This window comes from Ictidomys tridecemlineatus, chromosome 6 (genome assembly GCF_052094955.1).
Source record: "Ictidomys tridecemlineatus isolate mIctTri1 chromosome 6, mIctTri1.hap1, whole genome shotgun sequence".
NCBI lineage: Eukaryota > Metazoa > Chordata > Mammalia > Rodentia > Sciuridae > Ictidomys > Ictidomys tridecemlineatus.
The window spans coordinates 101,609,313-101,629,093 of NC_135482.1; the positions used below are offsets into that span (position 1 = coordinate 101,609,313).

Below are 19,781 nucleotides of genomic sequence, written 5' to 3' on the forward strand. Positions count from 1 at the left end.
TAAACACTTGCATAATTTTTTAGGATGCATTCTTAGAAGCCAGTATATTTTGTTACTATTTGATATTCTCTCTTATTTTGTAAGTATAGCGAGTGTTCCGATATAGCATTAGTTTTTGAATATTGAGCTAATAGCTAAGCAACCATTTTCTTTTTAAATTTTCTATCTATGCAGTCACATCATCTGGAAGTTCTAACAGTTGCTTTTTCTTCTTTCCAGTTTATATGCTCTTCATTTTAAAATTTTCTTCTATTTACTGATAGGACTTTTGGTACAATGATAACAGAAGCAGTGATATCAGTGAGTCGTCTTTTTGATTTTAAAGAAAATTCTTCTAATATGTCCCCATTGAGTCATGTGCAGCTAGCAAGAGCCAACCACTAACTTTTCATGAGTTTTTACAAATCAGTGTTGAAATATAGTCATTATTTAAAATTAAATTATGACTCCAACATTTGCTGGCTGATGAGCGAGCACGTTGGGCATGGTGTTTTGCCGCAAGCTGACTTACCTCTGAAGCACAGGCTTGGACTTATCTGGCTTGGGACACGATGTCCTGAGTTGGTGCTTCTGAGTGTCCTGGAACCTAGCGCCCAGACCTTTGCCACAGGGCTTTGAGGACTCATCCCCGCCCCCACCCGCGCATCTTCCACCTAATCGCCGGGCAGCATCTTTACAGCTCCAAGGCTGCTGTCCAACACTGGAGTCGCTGAATACCAGCCGCCACCCTACTTTCCACTGCCCTACCAGCAGTTGGCTTACACTCAGTTGGTGGATCCCTACTCGCATCCGAGCAAAGCCAATCTGCAGCCATTAACAACCGGCACCAGCCTGCGGTCGCCAGCACCCAGCAGCAGTTCTGGCCTGGCCGCCAGAGCCAGGAGGGGGGCCGGCCTGCTTCCCCAACTCTCTCGGATAGAGGGAGGTGCTGAGGGCGCCTGCGGGGATGCTCAGTCCTGCTGTTGCCCCATGCACATGCCCTGGACGCTGCAGGCCTGACAAAGAACCTGGGGCTCCACCACCGTGGCTCACCAGATGGAAGAGGTGCAGAACGTCAACCCACACCTGTTTGGGCCTGATCAGACTGTAATTCGCAAAGGTCTCATTTTCCAAGACTAAGAATCCCCTGGGTCTCCCTTGTCAGAAGGAGCTAGTGGTAGCCATGATGAATCCCTTGAAGTCTTCTGCTCTGTTCTGGGAAGACTGTCTCTCTTCAGCTCCACATCCAAATATAAGTGACTGTGGCTGCAGTGCAGAGGCGATTGTTACTTTCTGAATGCTTAAATGCCTCACTGCTGGGAGGTGTTCTCAGAAAAGCAAAGTCCAAAAATGGCTGATCTTTGCAGGAAAAGTTGGACAAGACTGGGCTGAATCTTCCAGCTGGGAGACGGAAAGCTGCTCTTGTATCCCTCCTGACATCCTTGGTGGAAGGAAAAGCTGTTAACTTGGCTTGGGACTTTGCATATGTCTGTGAAGTTGAGTTTCCTAGAAAGCCAGTAGCTGGAACATTTAACCAGGCCTCACCTAGTGGGGTAAAGCAAGATGGAAATGAGGAAGAACAACGCTGCGCTTCGGGCAGCTCAGCAAGTGTGTAAAGAATTCACGGAACTCCTCAATCAAGACCAAACACCCAATAGCAACAACAGGCCATCCCTGGTCTTAGAAACTACAAACAGAACCTTTTTTCTCATTTTAGCCTGATTACCCACGGGTTTGGTAGCCAGGCCATCTGTGCAGCTGTGTCTGCGGTGCAGAACTACATCAAAGAACCCCTGATTGTCATAGACAAATCCTATATGAACACCAGAGACCAGCAGATTCTAATAAGACCCTGAAGAAAATGGAGAAGCACAGGAAGTAAAATGGGGGTGAGCACAGGGAGGAAGGGAAAGGACAGAGGAATTGGTCTCCACTGGGACAGACTGGAGGTGCTCCTGCTCGGGGAGGAGTTTCTAACCTTCCTTACCCAACTATCCAAAGTCCTCTGTCACTTGAGGCATGCAGGATCTTGACCTGCCCTCCAGGATCCCTGTGGCTTCTCCAGCATTGCAGTGTCTGTTCTTGAACACATGATCCCAAGGTGACAATTTCTGGGTTTTGTTTGTTTTTATTTGTTCAGCATTTATTTTTTGGAACCCCATCTCTCCTTCCTCTGAAAGTGGTGCTACAAGTTTTAGAACCTTCTTATAATTCCCTGGGGCTAACAAGAAGTCATGCGCCTAGGTGTTGAAACTTCAGATTGATGATATTCAGGTTATCTACCTACTTCAGTGATGGTGCCCTCCAGGAGGCTACAAAGGCACCATGTCTCTGCAGCCAGTGAGCAGGTGCGTGAGCAGGTGCTAAGTTAGTGCAAACCCAGTACTCAGAGGGGCCTTCTGGTTGTAGGAAACTTGTGGAAACAATGCCTGCTGATATTTCATTTTTCTTTTTTCTCTCTTTTTTTAAAAACTTTGAAAGTTACCTCTTTAAATGGGTGACTCTTTGGAATGACATGTTCCTGTAAGGAACTGAAAGTTTTGTTTGCATATTTATTTTAGATCTTGATTTTTCGAGTAAACTTGAAAAGGGTGGGGCACTAAGCGTCTGCTGATGCCTGTCACCCCTCAAGCCCCTGTGGAGGCTCTGTATTTTGAGAAACAGTGTGTTGAGTGTACAGACTTTATTTATGCATAGTTTAGTGTAAATACTGGTGCACTTCTTACAAGTTTTTGAGAAATAGGGTTTGATTTTAATATTAACTTTTCATGGTGGTGGGGTAATTTATAACATATCTTTCAATTTTATTCATCTGTACACAGGGTATGAAGAATTAATAGGATACAGAGTTTTGTTTTGGTTTAGAGGATTCTGTTTAATCAGGGCTCTCTGTTCAGAAAACAATAACTTCACATCTTGTTCCTGTGAGGCTCATTCACTGTAAGGTGAATGTGCATTATAGTTGGTATGGATGAAATGAAGGTTTAGAATTGAACTCCATGCATGTAAATGTTCCCCAAAGCAAAGTGTGCATATGATACCTGTATAATAAAAGTATTCTTGATAGAATCTTTGGAAAAATTAAAAAGTAAAATTAAATAATTATGTAAATGTGAAACTAAGCCAATCATATTAAAAATACAGGTAATCAATTATCAAACCTCACCTCTTTTGCTTTTTTTTTTTTCTTTTGGGTGTCTTGCTTATGATCCCTGCACTTCAGGCTGGTTATGTGTCTTCTGTGTGTGCGAGATGGAAGTGCTCCGTGGTGTGTGATTGTGTGCCTTTCAGTCATATCACACTGAGGGCTTTGGCTTGGCCATGATGGGAATAGTTACAATAGGATAATGACAAAGACTGGAAACTAGGGCTTTTGTTTTCCTTATTAGCCTGTTGTCAGGCATAGACTAATCTGCTTATGACCAAGATGGTGCAAATTCTAACCTTTTAACTAAAAAAGAAAGGAGAGAAGGAAGGAAGAGGAGAAAGAGCTTTTCCCAGTGTGCTAACCTTCAGATGTTGGTTTTCTCTGCAGACATCTGTGATGCTCTGCTGGCCTCTGCCTTGCCCCAGGTGTCCTACAGCAGCTCTTCAGAGCTGTCCAGTAGCCATGGCTTTGGCTTTGCAAGACTAAATCAGAGAGATGGTGAGTCAGCTGTTGTCTCTGCTCCTTCCTCAGAGAGAGCTTGCATCTTTATTTCTGTTCCTGTAGCTCAAAAATTAATTATTTGCATTTTAATGAAATTGAAGAAATTGGATTTTCATGTTATCTTTCTTTTTATTATAAATTTATTTTTTATTTTCTTCGGATAAATTTCTTCCTTATTTGTTGCCAGTAAATACTTATAAAGGAAATTAAGTCAGAATGAAATTATTGGGAGCTATTCATTTTTTGCAGTTATATCAAATCTTTTTAGTTTGACAATAGACTATGAAAAGGTTTATATTCCAGTGAGCTGATCATGAAAAACTGAAATATATAAGTAAGTAAATGAGCCAACATCAGAGCCACTGGGGTTAGTCAGTAGGCCACCACACAGTATCTCTGTTATGGAAAGAGTCCAGGGCTGCCTGATGAGCAATGAGCACCATCCTGGGACATCATATGAGAGGAAGCCAGGGGAAGGCTGTGCTGATAGTAGGGATGGTCCCTTCCCAGGTAGTGTGAAGGAAGCTGTGGACTTGCTTTTTGGAGATGTATCATTCCATCACAGGACTCCAGTGTCATTGAATAAATTACTTTTTCTGTTTCACAAGTAGTAGTTCAGAGGATTAAATCAGTTAATACAATTAAAAATAAAGCTCTCTACAAAATTCTAAAGAGGTAGACTGATTTTTCTGTGAAAGGTGAGCTAATTCATTCAGGAAGTACAATTTAAAATGAGCTGTGCCCCTTTTAAGTACATCCTTGTAAATATTGGTGATGTAACCTTGGAGTTGAGTATTTACTCCCTTTATGTAATATTCCAAAGATCTGGGTTTAAGTATAGCTTGAGTTTCTTTACCATTTAAAATCAAGCATGGTGCTTAGTTATCAGATACATTGAGAGGAAAAAGTCAATACAAGAGGCAACAGAAAGTGATATTTAAATATAAAATATTTAAATTGCCCATGATTGTCCACTCTCATTTTTTTAAACGTGCAGGAGCATTCTGTGGCCTGAGAGTTAGACTTCAAATCTCATTCAAATATTTCCAGCATGACAGTAAAAATATATTGTCATTGAAACCAGAGTTCATCTATTATTTACATTATCAAATTAACATTTTTTTGTCTGGTGATTAATCTAATATCATGTTAACATCTAAACTTTTCAGGGGTTGCAAAGATTATAATAACTAAGTAAACACTCAATTATTTTATTTTTTAAATTTATTTAAAAAAAATAAATGATAACAGAATGCATTACAATTCTTATTGCACATATACAGCACAATTTTTCATATCTCAGGTTGTATATAAAGTATGTTCATACCAATTTGTGTTTTCATACATGTACTTTGGATAATGATGTCCATCACATTCCACAATCCTTGCTAACCCCCTGCCCCCTCCCTTCTCCTCCTACTCCCCAGTCCTATCTACAGTTTGTCTATTCCTCTCATGCTCCCCCTTCCTACTCCACTATGAATCAGCCTCCTTATTATCAGAGAAAACACTTGGCATTTGTTTTTTGGGGATTGGCTAACTTTATTTAGCATTATCTTCTCCAACACCATCTATTTATCTGTAAATGCTATGATTTTATTCTCTTATTGCTGAGTAATATTCCATTGTGTCTATATGCCATATTTTTTTTTGTCCATTCATTTACTGAAGGGTCAATTCAATTATTTTAAAGAAGCCCAGTGGGCTTACATGTTGTATTTCTGATCTGCAGAGACACAAACCTGTTATGATTCAGGCTTCCCTGCAGCAGGTACTTTGGAGGTTATAAACATATAGAGGAAAAATTCTCCTAGTTTCAAATCTACTTATTTCTATTGTATTTAATTTAAAAAGTTAACAGTTCAGAATATGATAAGCAGTCATTATGAAATGGTAGTACTAAATTCACCATGTATATTCAGATTAATTTCACTGCATATTTAGGTTAATTTTTCCTAAGACAGTAGCATTCAACATAGAATTAAATGCTCTTAGAGTTTATTTTTTAAAAAATTTATACATGACAGTAGAATATATTTTGACATATAAACATGGAGTACAACTTTCCATTCTTTTGGTTGTACATGATGTGGAATTACATTGGTCATGTATTCATCTTTGAAAGTGATGTCAGATTCATTCTTCCCTATCCCCATTCTTCCCTATTCTAATTCCCCCTCCCTTCCCTTCATTCCCCTTTATCTAATCCAAAGTACTTCTTTTCTCCCCCTACCCCATTGTGAGTTAGCATCCAAATATCAGAGAGAATGTTTGGCCTTTAGTTTTTTTGGATTGGCTTATTTTACTTAGCATGATATTCTCCAGTTCCATGCATATACTGGCAAATGCCATAATTTCATTTCTCTTTATGCCTGAGTAATATTCCAGTGTGTATATATACTATGTTTTAAGAGTTTATTTTTAAAAGCTCTGATTGTGGTGGTTCTTTTGGAATTCCCATTTAAAGCCTGAGGGTAGGTTCCAGGTATACATTTAACAGAGTGGCCCTGACATGATATGCCTTACCTTTTTATTTCAAGAAACATAAACTGTTTAAAAGTTAACATCTCAAAATGCCTCCACTATTTTTCTTTAAACGGATAGATTTTAAGAAGTAAAACTTATTCCCAATTAAGAAAATTCATGTCATTAGATACAGGTAAAATTTCTAACAAAATTTGATTTGACTGTTTAATTTGTGGCCATCAAAATTAAATTTGTATTTTCTAAAATTAAGAGTTAGTATGTCTCATATAAAAGCAGATTACTGAATATGCATTCTAAATAAGAACATGCTATAAATATTAATTTTCACTTTTTCTTCTCAAAAACTTCCTTAAGAAATTTTATATTCCACATTTATCCAGATAAATGTTAAAAAATAAACAAATAAACAACAACACCCAAAAAACTATCTCCATGTGAGCTTTCACTCCACATTTTGCTTGTTCATGGAGTCTAGGGACTATAGTTAAAGCTGACTCATAGCATCAGATGCTGCTGCCTTCCAGCCTCATTGACAACCTTCTCATCCTGTAGGTGCAGGATTGGAGACCAGAATCATGATCTTGGCAGAGGTGGTTGAAATTGACTAAGAAATCATATCAGTTTTTTTTTCTTTTCTGCTTCCCCAAGTGCTTGCATAAATGCTACTTTCTGGGAAAGGAATGTTCTTTTCATAACTCAGATGCTGAAATTGTGAGCTCTAAAGCTGAAAGTGGCCACCTACATGGGTGATTCCATTGGAGACAGTGGAAATTGTAAACTGCTTTGACTGCAACTGTATCAAAAGTGGCAGTAAGAATGCAGTATCATTTTTTTTTGGGGGGGTAACAAAAGTAGATGGAGACAAATAGGACTGATTTGATTGTTTCTTTTTTTTCCTTGTAATTCTCAGCCTTACCAATGCTATTGAATATGTTTCCATAGAACATGGACTGCACTCATCTGCCTACATTCCCCTTTATCTAATCCAAAGTACTTCTATTCTCCCCCTACCCCATGGTGAGTTAGCATGAGCTAACCTGTGATATGCATTCTGTAGAAACTGTACTTTGAATTTTGTATTTTAACATTTTTTACCTCATCTGTTGGTGGAGCCAGGAAAATACTTGCCTAATACTTCCAATACTAGTCATTGCTGAGCATTTTAGAAACTCTCGTTAACATTAAGATACTTATTTCTCACTTCCATATAGTTAGTAGTATGCACATTTATGTTATGGGCATAAGGAAGATAAATAAGAAAATAAAAATGATTAGATCATGGAAAATATTTAAATTTGTCCTTAAGATACTAAATAGCTTCTTACAACATAAGGGTTGACTATTTGAATTCTGAAATTTCCCAAATAGCATATGATATAACATTTATTGGCTTTTAACCCATGAAATGTTTTTTAAAAACTTGAAAGAGTAAATAATAATTTAAAATACCTTAAAGTATATCAACCCCTGATACAAATAAGAATATTACTAAATATTCAATTCGAATCTTACCCTCACATTTTTTTTCCATTGAACCTAGGTTTGTTTTTTGTTTTGCTTTGTTTTGTTTTTGTATTTTCATCATTATGCACAGGCAGGTGCCTAATGGAATTGGCCTGTGTTCCATCAAGTAGGTCAATTCAAATCACAGCAAAGGGACTTGTAAACTAGATTTCTATAAAGGTGAATGAAATACAGGGATGATTTTGCCTTTGCACATCAGATACTTAATTCTGTTTATTCTTTCTAAAAATTTTAGACCTATGAGGGCCAAGAGATGTTCTGTTTTTAAGCTACCATTATTTTTTTCCTGATTTTTTTTAAACCCTGCAAGATGCACTATGGGTGTGAAGTGGCTGTGGACAGGCTAAAGGTAAAAATGTGTCCATGTGCTAGTGCACAGTGCTGTCTTGGCAGCTACATAGCTTTATTTAGTCAGCTTTTATGAACTGCAAAGTAGTAGCACAGGGAAGCACCTGGAAACAACAAGGTTTGGAGAGAATCTGCCCTGGAGTCATCATATGAAAGGTAAACACCTGCTCTGGTTTTTTTCCTGCTCCACTCTAGTTTCAGAGCCTTCATAATTTCCATAATGCTGAAGTTACCAGATGAGACAAACAGAATAAACTGGCCAGAGAAGCAGTGTTAGGTGTGACTTTGTCTCCAACTATGTCAAATTATAGAATTACCCTCAGAATTTGGGATCTGCTGGACTCAGTTGCCTGTTTTGGGTGGTTGAGCACTTTCCAGGAATGCTTAGATTTATTAGTGCTGTTCCTTCCTTGCAAGATGGTATTTAGATGCACAGGACAGTCTCCTGCCCTTGTGGAACTGTATGATAGGAGGAGACATCCTGGTATACATCAGCTCCTCATGCTGGTCCTTGGCTCTTGCTGTGTGCTGAGGGAGTTTGTCTGGCCTTAACCCTGAAGACTGTTACATCTGCTCCTGAAGCCTGTGGTGGACATTCTAAGTGTTCCCAGGGAACAGTCAACATCTTGTGCTGAATGTGTCCCATGTCACTTGGCTTTTCGCTGATGGTGTGGCCTCCCTGAGGTCTGTGAGTCTCATTTATGGCCTGAGCAGCAAGTCAGGGCCTTGATTATGTTTACTTTGCCCCTGTCAAGTTGACCTTCTCTTTAGATTCTGTTAGACTGAGCTTACTTCTTTGCCTCCTTTTGATGATCTTTTGATGGGAATTCTGAGTCACTATGAGGAAGTGGAAAAAAGTATTGATGGGTTTTGTCTTGGTAGGTTAGGCTCAGAACTGACCTATCACCTCAGCTGCAACAACTAGTCATTTTGCCCTATGAAACCACAGAGGGCATGGAAGATGAAGCTTTATGTGGCCAAGGAGTATAAAACCAGGAACTACAGACTGTCTCTGACTTGGCATGATCCAACATGTGATTTTTTCAACTTTACCATGGTGTGATAGTGATATGCATTCTGTAGAAACTGTACTTTGAATTTTGTATTTTAACATTCCTTTGGCCACATGATCTAATATTAAGGTTGAACAACCTGTACTCCATAGCATATTGTGATATTTAATAGGTTAGGTGTATTTAATGCATTTTTCCATTTACAATATTTTAAAATGATGGGTTTATTAGTTTGTATGCCATGTTAAGTCAAAGAATATTAGTATTTGGCAAAGGGTGGTAATGGCTGGTGATACTTTGCCACTACAAGGTCATATCCCTAAATTCCACAGGGAAACAGAGCAAAAGCCTGCCTGTTCTTTTTACATATTCCTCTGACTTTTCTGATCCTCTGGGTCTTTGTTCCTGAGTAAGGATTGTGGATTACTAACCTACCACATATTAGGTAGTTCCTTCTTCTATGTAGCAGGAAGTTATCACATCCTACTTTCCACTTTTCTTAATTGTGCTTACTCTCCCTGGTTTCTCTGGGACTTAAAACTATAATGATCCCTGGCAAACAGCAATAACTAAAGGTGAGGGATGACAACTAGAGCAGCTTATTTCAAAATTATTTCTGTGTATATGATCTGTGTGGTCAATATATCATGGTGACCACAATTTTGCCATGAAAGTTTTCCAATTATCTGAGAGTTAGTAGTACCTAAGGCTCACTTGGTACCTTACCAAATGGTGTTGGGAGGCCTTCTTGGGACCAACCAAATTCTAACCTAGTTGGGTAGCAAATTCTATTTCTTTTCCCTTTCAAAATAACTATTCTTATTTTTTAGCTTCTTATATTATTCATGATACACTGCAGTACATTGAGAATATTAGTGTGTGCTCTTTATATAACCAAGATGTCTTTGTTTACTTAACCTGTTTATGATTGAAATGCTTGTCCCCATGGAGGTGTATTTTGCCCATGGCTTGCCATGCTTTCCATGGCTTCCCACACATGCACAAACAACTACATTGCCTCTTCTGGGAAATGAGAGATTCCCCTTTTTCCCATTCAGGGATTCTGGTAAAAGGCCTACCAATGAAGGTGGCCTTCATTCCTGGCCAAAGGGTGTGGTTGAATTAGTGACCTTTCATGAGGCAGTTGGGATCACTAAGGTGCATGGATCCTTTTTAAATCAAAGCACATGGGATTCATAAATAGCAGGTCTAATTTGTAGCCCAGCAATTGCTCCAGACTATGGAATGTCTCATTTTGCTGAATGTTAGTGGAGACCTTCCTGAGTAGGGGTTGACTGTAAGACTATTTCTGGGACTCCCTCATCTCTCTTCCCCATAATCCTTGAAGTTTGACTCCTATGATGTTGCTCCATGGAAATAATGTCAAATGTCACACTACAGGGACACATGCCCCCACTTGGAATGTTCTTTATCAGTGGAATTCACCATTTGTGAAGCTTGGACCTCCTCCATTTTGCATGTGTACTAGAGCAATATATATCCTATGACAGGGAATCTACTTGTGCCTCTTCTCTCCCAAGGCCCTCACAGCACATTTACAAATTGCAGTGAATTAACCTATCGTAGTATCCTTAGGGAAAATGTTTTTCCATTGATGGGATTTCTTTCCCAGAATCATTTGGCAGACTGTACCAAAAAATAGAGGATTTACTTCTCATGGCATTATTTTTGAGGGCCTCAACCTTGAATTTTCTGCCATGGTTGTATACTACATTTAATTTTTTAAAAAATAGTGACTAACTTCCTTAGGAACAGTAACAGAAAGCTCTCAGCATTTGGGGTACCTGGCCTCCTGCTTTGCTGGGCAGACTCCCAATTGTTATAAGGACATCAAAGGGACATGCTACTGTTCTGACCTCCTGTGTGGCAATCTGAAATCTTATGTATTGAAGTAACTCAGGGGACCTCTGGAAGATGCACACAGATGCTTTCATTGAGACTCATCAGATCTCTGTAAAACACCTCGTAAATGTGAGATCTTTATATGATAAAATCAGTTTGGTGGCATACCTTATTCATGCATAAATGAGATACTGTATATATTCAGATTATCTATAGGCTTTCTAGGCAATTCTAGTTTTATTTTTAATGTGAGAAGTTAGCAGAACTGTTATAGAATTTGTCAGTAAAGAACTTCCAACAACTAAGACCTGAAAGCACCAGGTCAACACAGATCTTTAAGATGTCATGGTGCCTCTCTGGCCTCTTCCTTTTCAACTTGTTCAGGAGACTGTGCACATGAAAAAAACAGAGTAATACACAATAGTGGTAGATTTTTGTTTATGTAGGAAGAGCTACAGAAGTGTGTATCAAATGCAAAAATGCACTGAAAGTTGTCCCTGGGGATAGTACACACAAAACTTCAGGAAGTTAGTGATGACCTCTCATGATGTGTTCCCAAACCAGGCTTCTTTTGCCCACCAAACAGCATGCCAGTCACTGAAATGAGTTTTGTAAAGGAGCAAGAGTTTATCCACAAGGTAGCCAAGCATGAAGATGGGAGGCCTAAGTCTCATATTGACCTCCTTAGAATAGGGTTTGGGGACATTTATGGGATATGGAAACAGGGTATTTAAGGTGTAGGCATGATTGGAGGTGAGGCAATCAGTAGTTTTTATAGGTGTAATCAATCTTTATGGATCTTCCTGGGTTGTGTGTTCAGAAAATGTCAGCATTAGCATGATATGAGGGTGGAGGTTTGGCCTTGTGACATCAATAGGACACCCATTGCATACCTGCACAGGCCCATGGGAAGAGTTCTTTTTTAAAAACAAACAAACAAAACAAAACAAAAGGAAAAAACAGCCTTCTCTTGCCTGAAAAGTAACCTAGGTAACCATTATCATTATAACGCCTGTGTCAGAGGTGCTGGCTACAGCAAGTCTAGTAGGAGACTAATAATATCTTGCTAAACTGAGTGACCTTCAGATTTAGTGATTTTTAAAGGGAACTAAAAGAAGTAACTAAGCGGGGAGCACAGGGTCTCAGAACCAGAGAGGAATAAAGGCTTGATTAGTATAAGTTGCTGTTGGCTAGTAATTGTCAAAATTAGAGTTCTTTCTTCCTTTGGAGTCTTGGGAGACAAATTCTTCCCATGGTTAAACTCTTGAGAATGACCTGAATGGGGAATAGGAGGTTGACCTTGATGGAGCCTTTGTTCTTCAGAAGACACATATTTACCATTTTAGGTCCTTCTTTTACTACATGCCCAAGGGATGATTGTGGCTCATCTAGCAAGGGCTTGGTTTTAAATGTACTTTCTTTGCCTCAGTATTACTGATATTTAATGAACATTTCAGATTGACCAATATAAACTTATTTTTGATTTGCTTATTTGTAGAGCCACTGTAGAGTATGTATGCACTTCATCAGCAGTATGATTTTTAAAATTATAGATGCACATTTTGGGAAATTGCACATCAGCTCAGGCTTCTAGAAAATTGCAAGAAGCATGGGGAAGGGAGCCAGAGCACACCTAGATTGCTCTAGAGACAAGATTCTGCATTTTCTATACCCTGGTAGCCAGAAAGCCTGCATGTAAATAATTGGAATTGTTCACTAAGGAATCAAAGCTAAAGCAAATGCTTTTGTAAATTCCAGGGTCATGTGCAAAACCTCAGGTGTAAAGCCCAGGGATCTCTGAGAGAGTGAGAAAATAGCATGCATCCATCTGCCTGATTTTCCTGGGAACACTGCCTATTCTCTGGCCTCCAATTCACCCCGGTCATCTAGAAACCCTAATGAGACATCTGTGAATTCAGATGCAGTTAAATGAGGAAAGAAACAGAGCTGGTTCCTATGCCATTAGGAACAATGTTAACAGTGACCTAGGGGGAAATTTACCTTGGCTACAATTCCAATTTAGCATTTATTTGAGTGACCTGTGGATGCCCTGAAGTTGGGCAGATCTTTTAATTTATCTGTGCTCTCATGCTTGTTAGTTAGTGCTTGCTTTGCAGGCACAAGGTCCTGGGTTCAATCCCCAGCACCACACACACACACACAAAAAAAAATTGAGTAAGGCATGCACTTATTTTCACCTTTCATCTCTGAGTAGTTTTCCTCTCTTGAAAAAGCTGACACTCTGACATTCTTTAGGGCCAGTGTATTCCCAGGGGCCACCAAAGCAGTGGTCAGTGTAATTATCTTTGGCCCAAGTAATGAAGGCAGAGCAAGTCCTGAGCTTTTCACATGCTTGTGGCTAGTTTTGTTTTCTTCATTTTCTCATCTTCTCTCCAAATTATTCAGTATTTTTGAGTTACCTCTTGAGGAACCTGTAGTAAAACAGGCAGATGACTGATGACTAAGTCTTGGAATTGCTGCAGATGCAGATGGCAGCACTTGGTGTGACATGTTGCTGTAATTGCCATGAGGGCAGCAATACCTGCTGCAGGCAGCCTGACTGTCTTCCATCAGGTGATGGTACCTGGAGGGGAATTACTAGGCACTTCACACATCTTCTTATTGGATCTTTACACAATCCTAAAATAAACTTATCCTACTTTTCTTATAGGGGGAAGAATGTTCCTGTGGCAGATGGCTTCCCAGACTTTAGGACCTTGTTCTGTGCAGTTGGGGCCCTATGGACATGTTTTTATTTCTATAAATAAGTTTTTGTTGTTTCTGCTTTTGTTTTGTTTATTTAGCCAAGCTTTCTGTGAAGAGGCTGAAGCTAATGAAGAGGAGGCAATGGACAAGTAGCCTATGCTGTGGGCAGCAGGAGAGATGTGGCGAGGGGCACCTTTCTTGTGGGTTCAGGATTAGTCACTATGAAAAGATAACTAAAAACTGCTGGGCTCCATTTCAGGGGCTATGGGCTCCTTTGTGATCTTCAATGAAAATTTGAAGTGTTTAATGTAGGCTGATCAGTTAAGAACTCTTGATGCTACATCCCTAGTCCTCCTTATTTTTTATTTTGAGATGGCAGGCATGCTAAATTGCTGAGGCTGGCTTGAACCTGTGATCCTCATTCCTTAGCCTCCCCTACCCCCAAACAATCTATTGATGCTAGTTAGCATGCCAGGTGAGTGTGCTACCGCTTGAGCCACATCCCCAGCCCAGTTCCCAATCTTAAGATGGAATTAGGCTGGGTTCATAAGTGATCTCCCATACTGCCTCAAGCTCCCTGGTATTCCTCAGGTCAGAATTTGTATAATTCCCCACTCTCTCTCTTCAACACTTTATAAAATTATAGAAAAGCACCATCCGAGTACTGTGGACAGCAGGCATGCACAGAGGTCCGGCAACTCAAGCATCAGCACCCACAGGAATCGGGTTTACCTGTGACTGTTTTCCTGCTGACATGATTGCCTTACGGCAGGGGGTGTTCTAAAGTTTCATTACTTTATCAGGGAACCAGGTGATTAAGTAACTTAATTTGCATACCCTTAGCACCTTCTCCCCACAGGTAAAAGATGTGAAATGTTCAAGGTTGATTCAGTGCAGATGTTGAAAGCTGGCCTGCAGAGATGGGTTGCCCTTAAGGGAGAGGCTTTACCCAGAGTTACAAGCTGGGAACAAGCTGATATTTTTCATTCAACTGTGCTTCTCTACTTGAGTTCTTTTTTAAATTATATTTCCTGGCTTCCAGAGGGAATTAAAAGGACAAAGAGATGGTGAAATTAAAAAAAAATAATTGTATTATTAATATGTTTTTGAGAACTTACGTACTAACTGATGTGAACAAGAACAGAGGATAATTAATAGTTTTTTAGTGGTTTAGGATGAATCATCTGAAATTGCAAATATAGAAATTTTTAACATAAAAGAATCAACAATACCTAATTTCTGACATTTAAAAAATAGTTATAAAATCAGGAGCTGTTGCAACAGGAACGTTACTCAGGATTGTCAGTTAACTCTCAGCTAGAACCCGACAGACTCATGTTTACTAGATATTAGAACAGAAGCTGGGACAGACAGTGAACTAGACAGGAAGGCACTGAGTGATCAACAGCCTTGTCATGAAAAGCAGATGCTGAGAACTCATCACATACTGGAGGATTCTAAGGAGACTGGATGATGACATTTAATATAGGATCCTGGGGTAGAACATGGAATAGAAAAAGGGAGTGAGTGGAAAACTCAAGCAATCATAATAATTTGAGCTCTTGTTAATAATATTATCCTGATGATCTCCTGAATATAATTATCCCATCATGTTGCTGAGAGTAGATTTTACAAAATTCTAACCATGAAAAAAATTAGTATTGTGGTAATATGTGGGCTATTTGTATGATGTAGCCACTCCACCATATATGAATATGTCAAAATGTGTGGTACACCATAAATATATGCACTTTTTATTTGTCATTAAAAAATAATAATATTGCCCCAATGTTATTATCTTAGTTTTGATCACAGTGTCCTGGGGAAGCTAGTTTAAAAGGATATGGAAATTGCCTATATATGTAATTTTTCTGTAAATCTGAAATTATTTCAAAATAAAAATATTGAAAATGCACTACAGAACAACTCTAATCACAGATGATTTTGAGATTTAGGATCAAAGAAAAATACATTGTGCTTAGGCAAACTTTGAATGTTAAAAAAATTTTAGTTATATATGGACATAATATCTTTATTTTTTAATTTATTTTTATGTGGTGCTGAGGATCAAACCCAGTGTTTCTCATGTGTGTGAGGGAAGCACTCTGCCACTGAGCCACAACACCAACACCAAAACTTTGAATATTTGAACAAAGATTTATTGTTGCAAATGAGGAAGTTTTAGGAGGAACTTGGGTTTAATGATTGGTGAGCTTTATATTTTCCTGGAGGAAACAACACATGCATGTAGCACTGTGCATGAAGGATACAGCCAGAGGCAGTGGTCTGCATGTTCCCACCTGTACCTCTAGAGTCCTGATGCAGGTGCCAGATCATCCCAGCTCGCTGCCTCCTAACCACATCATCTGCTTACAAGCCTGGCATGGGGTCAGTGCTAGCGGTTAATGATCTGACATATCTAAAGAAACAAATTAGCACTGAATACAAACTAAAACTTTCAGAGCCTTGACTTAGGTAGGAGTATTGGAAGAAAAATAAGATAAAAAAGCAGTTTTTCTCTATTAGGGATCATTGACAAGATATTGCCATTTTCTACACATTATTAGAAAAAAATAATGATTTTCAAGTCTACTTCCAAATTTTTATAATTACATACTAATTTGAAAATCAGAAAATTCAATAAGAAAAATATAAATCTAAATTCATGGGTTCTTCAACTGTAGATTCAAGCAGCTTCCAATTAAGAATGAAAAAAAAAATCCTAGGCTGGGGTTGTTGCTCAGTGGTAGAGCACTTGCCTAGCACATGTAAGACCCTGAGTTCGATCCTCAGTACCACATATAAATAAATAAATAAAGGTATTGTGTCCATCTACAACTAAAAAATATTAAAAAAAAAAATAGTCCTGACTATGTACAGACATTTTTTTCTTGTAATTTCCCCTCAACAACTGTATAATAGCTGTGTAAATAGCATTGTATTGTATTATATCTACAATACCTATTGTATTAGGTATTGCAAGTGATGTAGAGATACTTTAAAGGATATAGAGGATTTAAAGAATATAGAGATTAGTTTATATGAAAATATTATATCATTTTATATAATGGAATTGAGCATCCTTGGAATTTGGTATCCAAGGGGGTCCTGAATCAAGTCCCTGGGGATATTGATGGATGTTTGTGCACAACTCATATTTGTGTTAAACTGGAAGAATAAAATACATCAACAATATACCCTCCGGCAACCAAAATTCTTTTGTTTTGACAGGCACTGGACACAACAAAGCACAGTCATTTCTGTTCTGCTCTGTTGTCTTGAATGCCTAGGAAACTCTTTGTCCTTCCAGACAGTGAAAGTACCATTGCCATGTGGGGCTCTCTCTAACCCTCTCGACTCTCAGAACTCTTCCTCTTCTGCACAGAAATCTCCTCTACTTCTGCAGCCTTCACTGTACTTTATTTCAAACTGTTTTTGAGTTGTCTATTTGTCCTATGAGTCTGCAAGCACCTGAGTGCTCTACACCATAATCACCTTACTATCCTGGCATCAGCATTGTGCTTCCTAAGACTGGGGATCCAGGATTAAGGTTTTCTAGATGTACTATGATCTGGATATTTTTCTTCATGTCCAATAAAGGGGAAATCATGCATAAAGGCCAATAAAGGCGAGAGTTCCAGGAAACCTTGATGTGCTGTTCAACCCTGTTTTGAGTTGACTCTTTCAGCTTCTACCCAGATTAGCAACAAACTAGCAAACACCAGAGAGCCAGAGGTTTAAGAACTGTAGATCAGAACAGTTAATGTAACCTTCATTAATTTACCCTTCCTGTGTTCTTTATTGTGCATGTGTGTGTGTGTGTGTGTGTGTGTGTGTGTGTGTGTGTGTGTGTGTAATTATGGGAAAGTATATATTCTATTTTTATGTTTCATTGATATTCATATTCTTTTAAATTTTTTTTTTAGTTATTGATAAGCCTTTATTTTATTTATTTATACATGGTGCTGAGAATTGAAACCAGTGCCTCACACATGCCAGGCAAATGTGCTCTGAGCCCCAGCCCCATCCCAATGTTCACATTCTTTTTTAATATTTATTTTTTAGTTGTAGTTGGATACAATACCTGTATTTTATTTATTTTCATGTGGTGCTGAGGATCGAACCCAGGGCCTCACATGTGCTAGGTGAGTGCTCTACTGCTGAGCCACAACCCTGGCCTGATGTTCACATTCTTAATAAGCTTTTTTGAAGCTTTTTAATTTTTCTATTTGATGTACAAAGAGCTAGTATGTTTTCTTTCACTGGGTGGATATCCTGGAACAATCCATTCAAGGAAGTTCACTTTGTTTAACCTAATGTGTACTGATGGAAACAGTGGTACCACACATTGAAGCCATTATTTCTCGATCAAAGTGAGAACTCTGGTTGAATTTTCCTGGTGCTTCTAGTAGAGCTGCTAGGGACCCATCTTGCTTTCAGAGGTGCAATGAGGGAAAATGCAGGGTTTTAAATATACAATTTTTCTTATATCCATTTCTACAAAATGGAAGTGGTAGCTGGATTCCACTTTTATCAAATAAATACCAGTGGCTGTAAATTGACCTTGGAGAGAGAATGAAAGTCATGGCTATGGCCACCCATGAAGAAATGGAAGCTCAGACTGGGTGACCAGCTAACTCCTGATTTTCAGTGATAGCAGGAGGAACAGGAAATAATATTGATGAGAAGAAAGCTTCTGGGTATGTTCCTCTGTTGGGAAACATGGTCTATAAGAGTATAAATTTTGCCAGTTCCTATGGGTCACTGGAATCTTTTAGACCAGCTATAGAAGTAGAGCCTCCAAAAGCACTTGAACAAGCTTTCAAGTGCATGAAAGACACAAGTAGCTTTAAAAGACACATTGCCAATGTTTAATTAATGAAATAAGAAAAAGCAGAACAGTTTTGTAATCCAGTGAAATACTGAGAATATTCTCTCATTATTTCTTTATGAGGCCTAGGGATCCAGAAGTCAATCCATTTTATTTTTGTTCAGTTACTCAGTGGTTTGCATTGCCTTGGCATTGTTTAATCCAATAAATTTATTCCTCTGTGACCTCTGATTAACAGAGATTTTCAAGAGATACTTAAAACTTAAAAACACATGTAATGAAGAATCTTCCTATGGAGGATGTATGTGTTCATGGACCTAGGTGGCCATTGCCATTCATGGCCTTTGAGATTCCTAAAAATTATAACTATTTTTATTTATTTCAAATGATATGATAAGTGACATAGTTTCCACTTCTGAGTACATATTGATGCTTCTTTTAAAAAATTTAAATTTTGTTTGCTTAACCTTTTAATATTCTAATAGCTCTAGTTTATTATAGACTTAGTACTTAATATGTCAATCATCCTGTGCTCTGAAGGACAGGTTGTAAAAAGAGAGTGTTGGAGCCCTCTGCAAAGTACCGGTACTAGTCTGGTGAGCACCTGATGGGGGTGTGGACTGAGGAAGTTTTGTCAGAAGGAAAAGAAATTGCTTTTTCTGATTGAAAATATAGTTTAGGTGGTTGCCAGGGGCTGGCTGAGAGGAGAAGGGGCAGATATTGTTAAGCAGATACAAAGCTTCAGTTTGGGAAGATGAAAAAGTTCTAGAGATGGATGGTGGAGACCAGGATGAATGGACTCAATGCTGCAGAATTGGAGGCCTGAAAACAGCTAAAGTGGTAAAGTTTGTGCTAATGTATAATTTACCACAATAACAAGATACATAGTTAAGCTTCATTTAATTCAGGCTAAGAATGTTGGATAACTTTTTTTTTTCTCAATTTCCATGGCAAGAGGAAGGATGTTAGCTTAAAAGCACTACTTTTTAGCACATGGCTTATCAATAAGATTATAAGGCCATAGAATGATCATAATCCTTGGGTAATCAATTGCCCTCAGTAGAATTTTGTTAAAACTCTGTTATTTATAAGTAAAGAGATTGTGGTCTGTTTTTATCATTGAAACTCATTAGCTTGGCAATAAATATTGGTATTAACTGAATGAAGAACTAGGTAATAGTAGGTAAAAGATAACAATAGATAAAAGCAAAAAAGAATGGACTTTGAAAGAATTTTTAGTGTTGACCTTAAGGAAACAGATGCCAGGAATATGATCAGAAGTAGATATTAATGTTTTAGCTAATGCAAAGAAAACCATGTCCATGCCAGGATTAAGAAAAATGCAAATTAAGAATGAATAATATGGTTGGGAGCATAATTT

General features: G+C 38.4%; 1 pseudogene; it reads left to right on the plus strand.

The window, feature by feature from the left end:
• Nucleotides 1-276: 276 nt before the first annotated feature.
• On the plus strand, nucleotides 277-2,367 carry LOC144365081 (transcription factor AP-2 gamma pseudogene; annotated as a pseudogene).
• The last annotated feature ends 17,414 nt before the right edge of the window (nucleotides 2,368-19,781 follow it).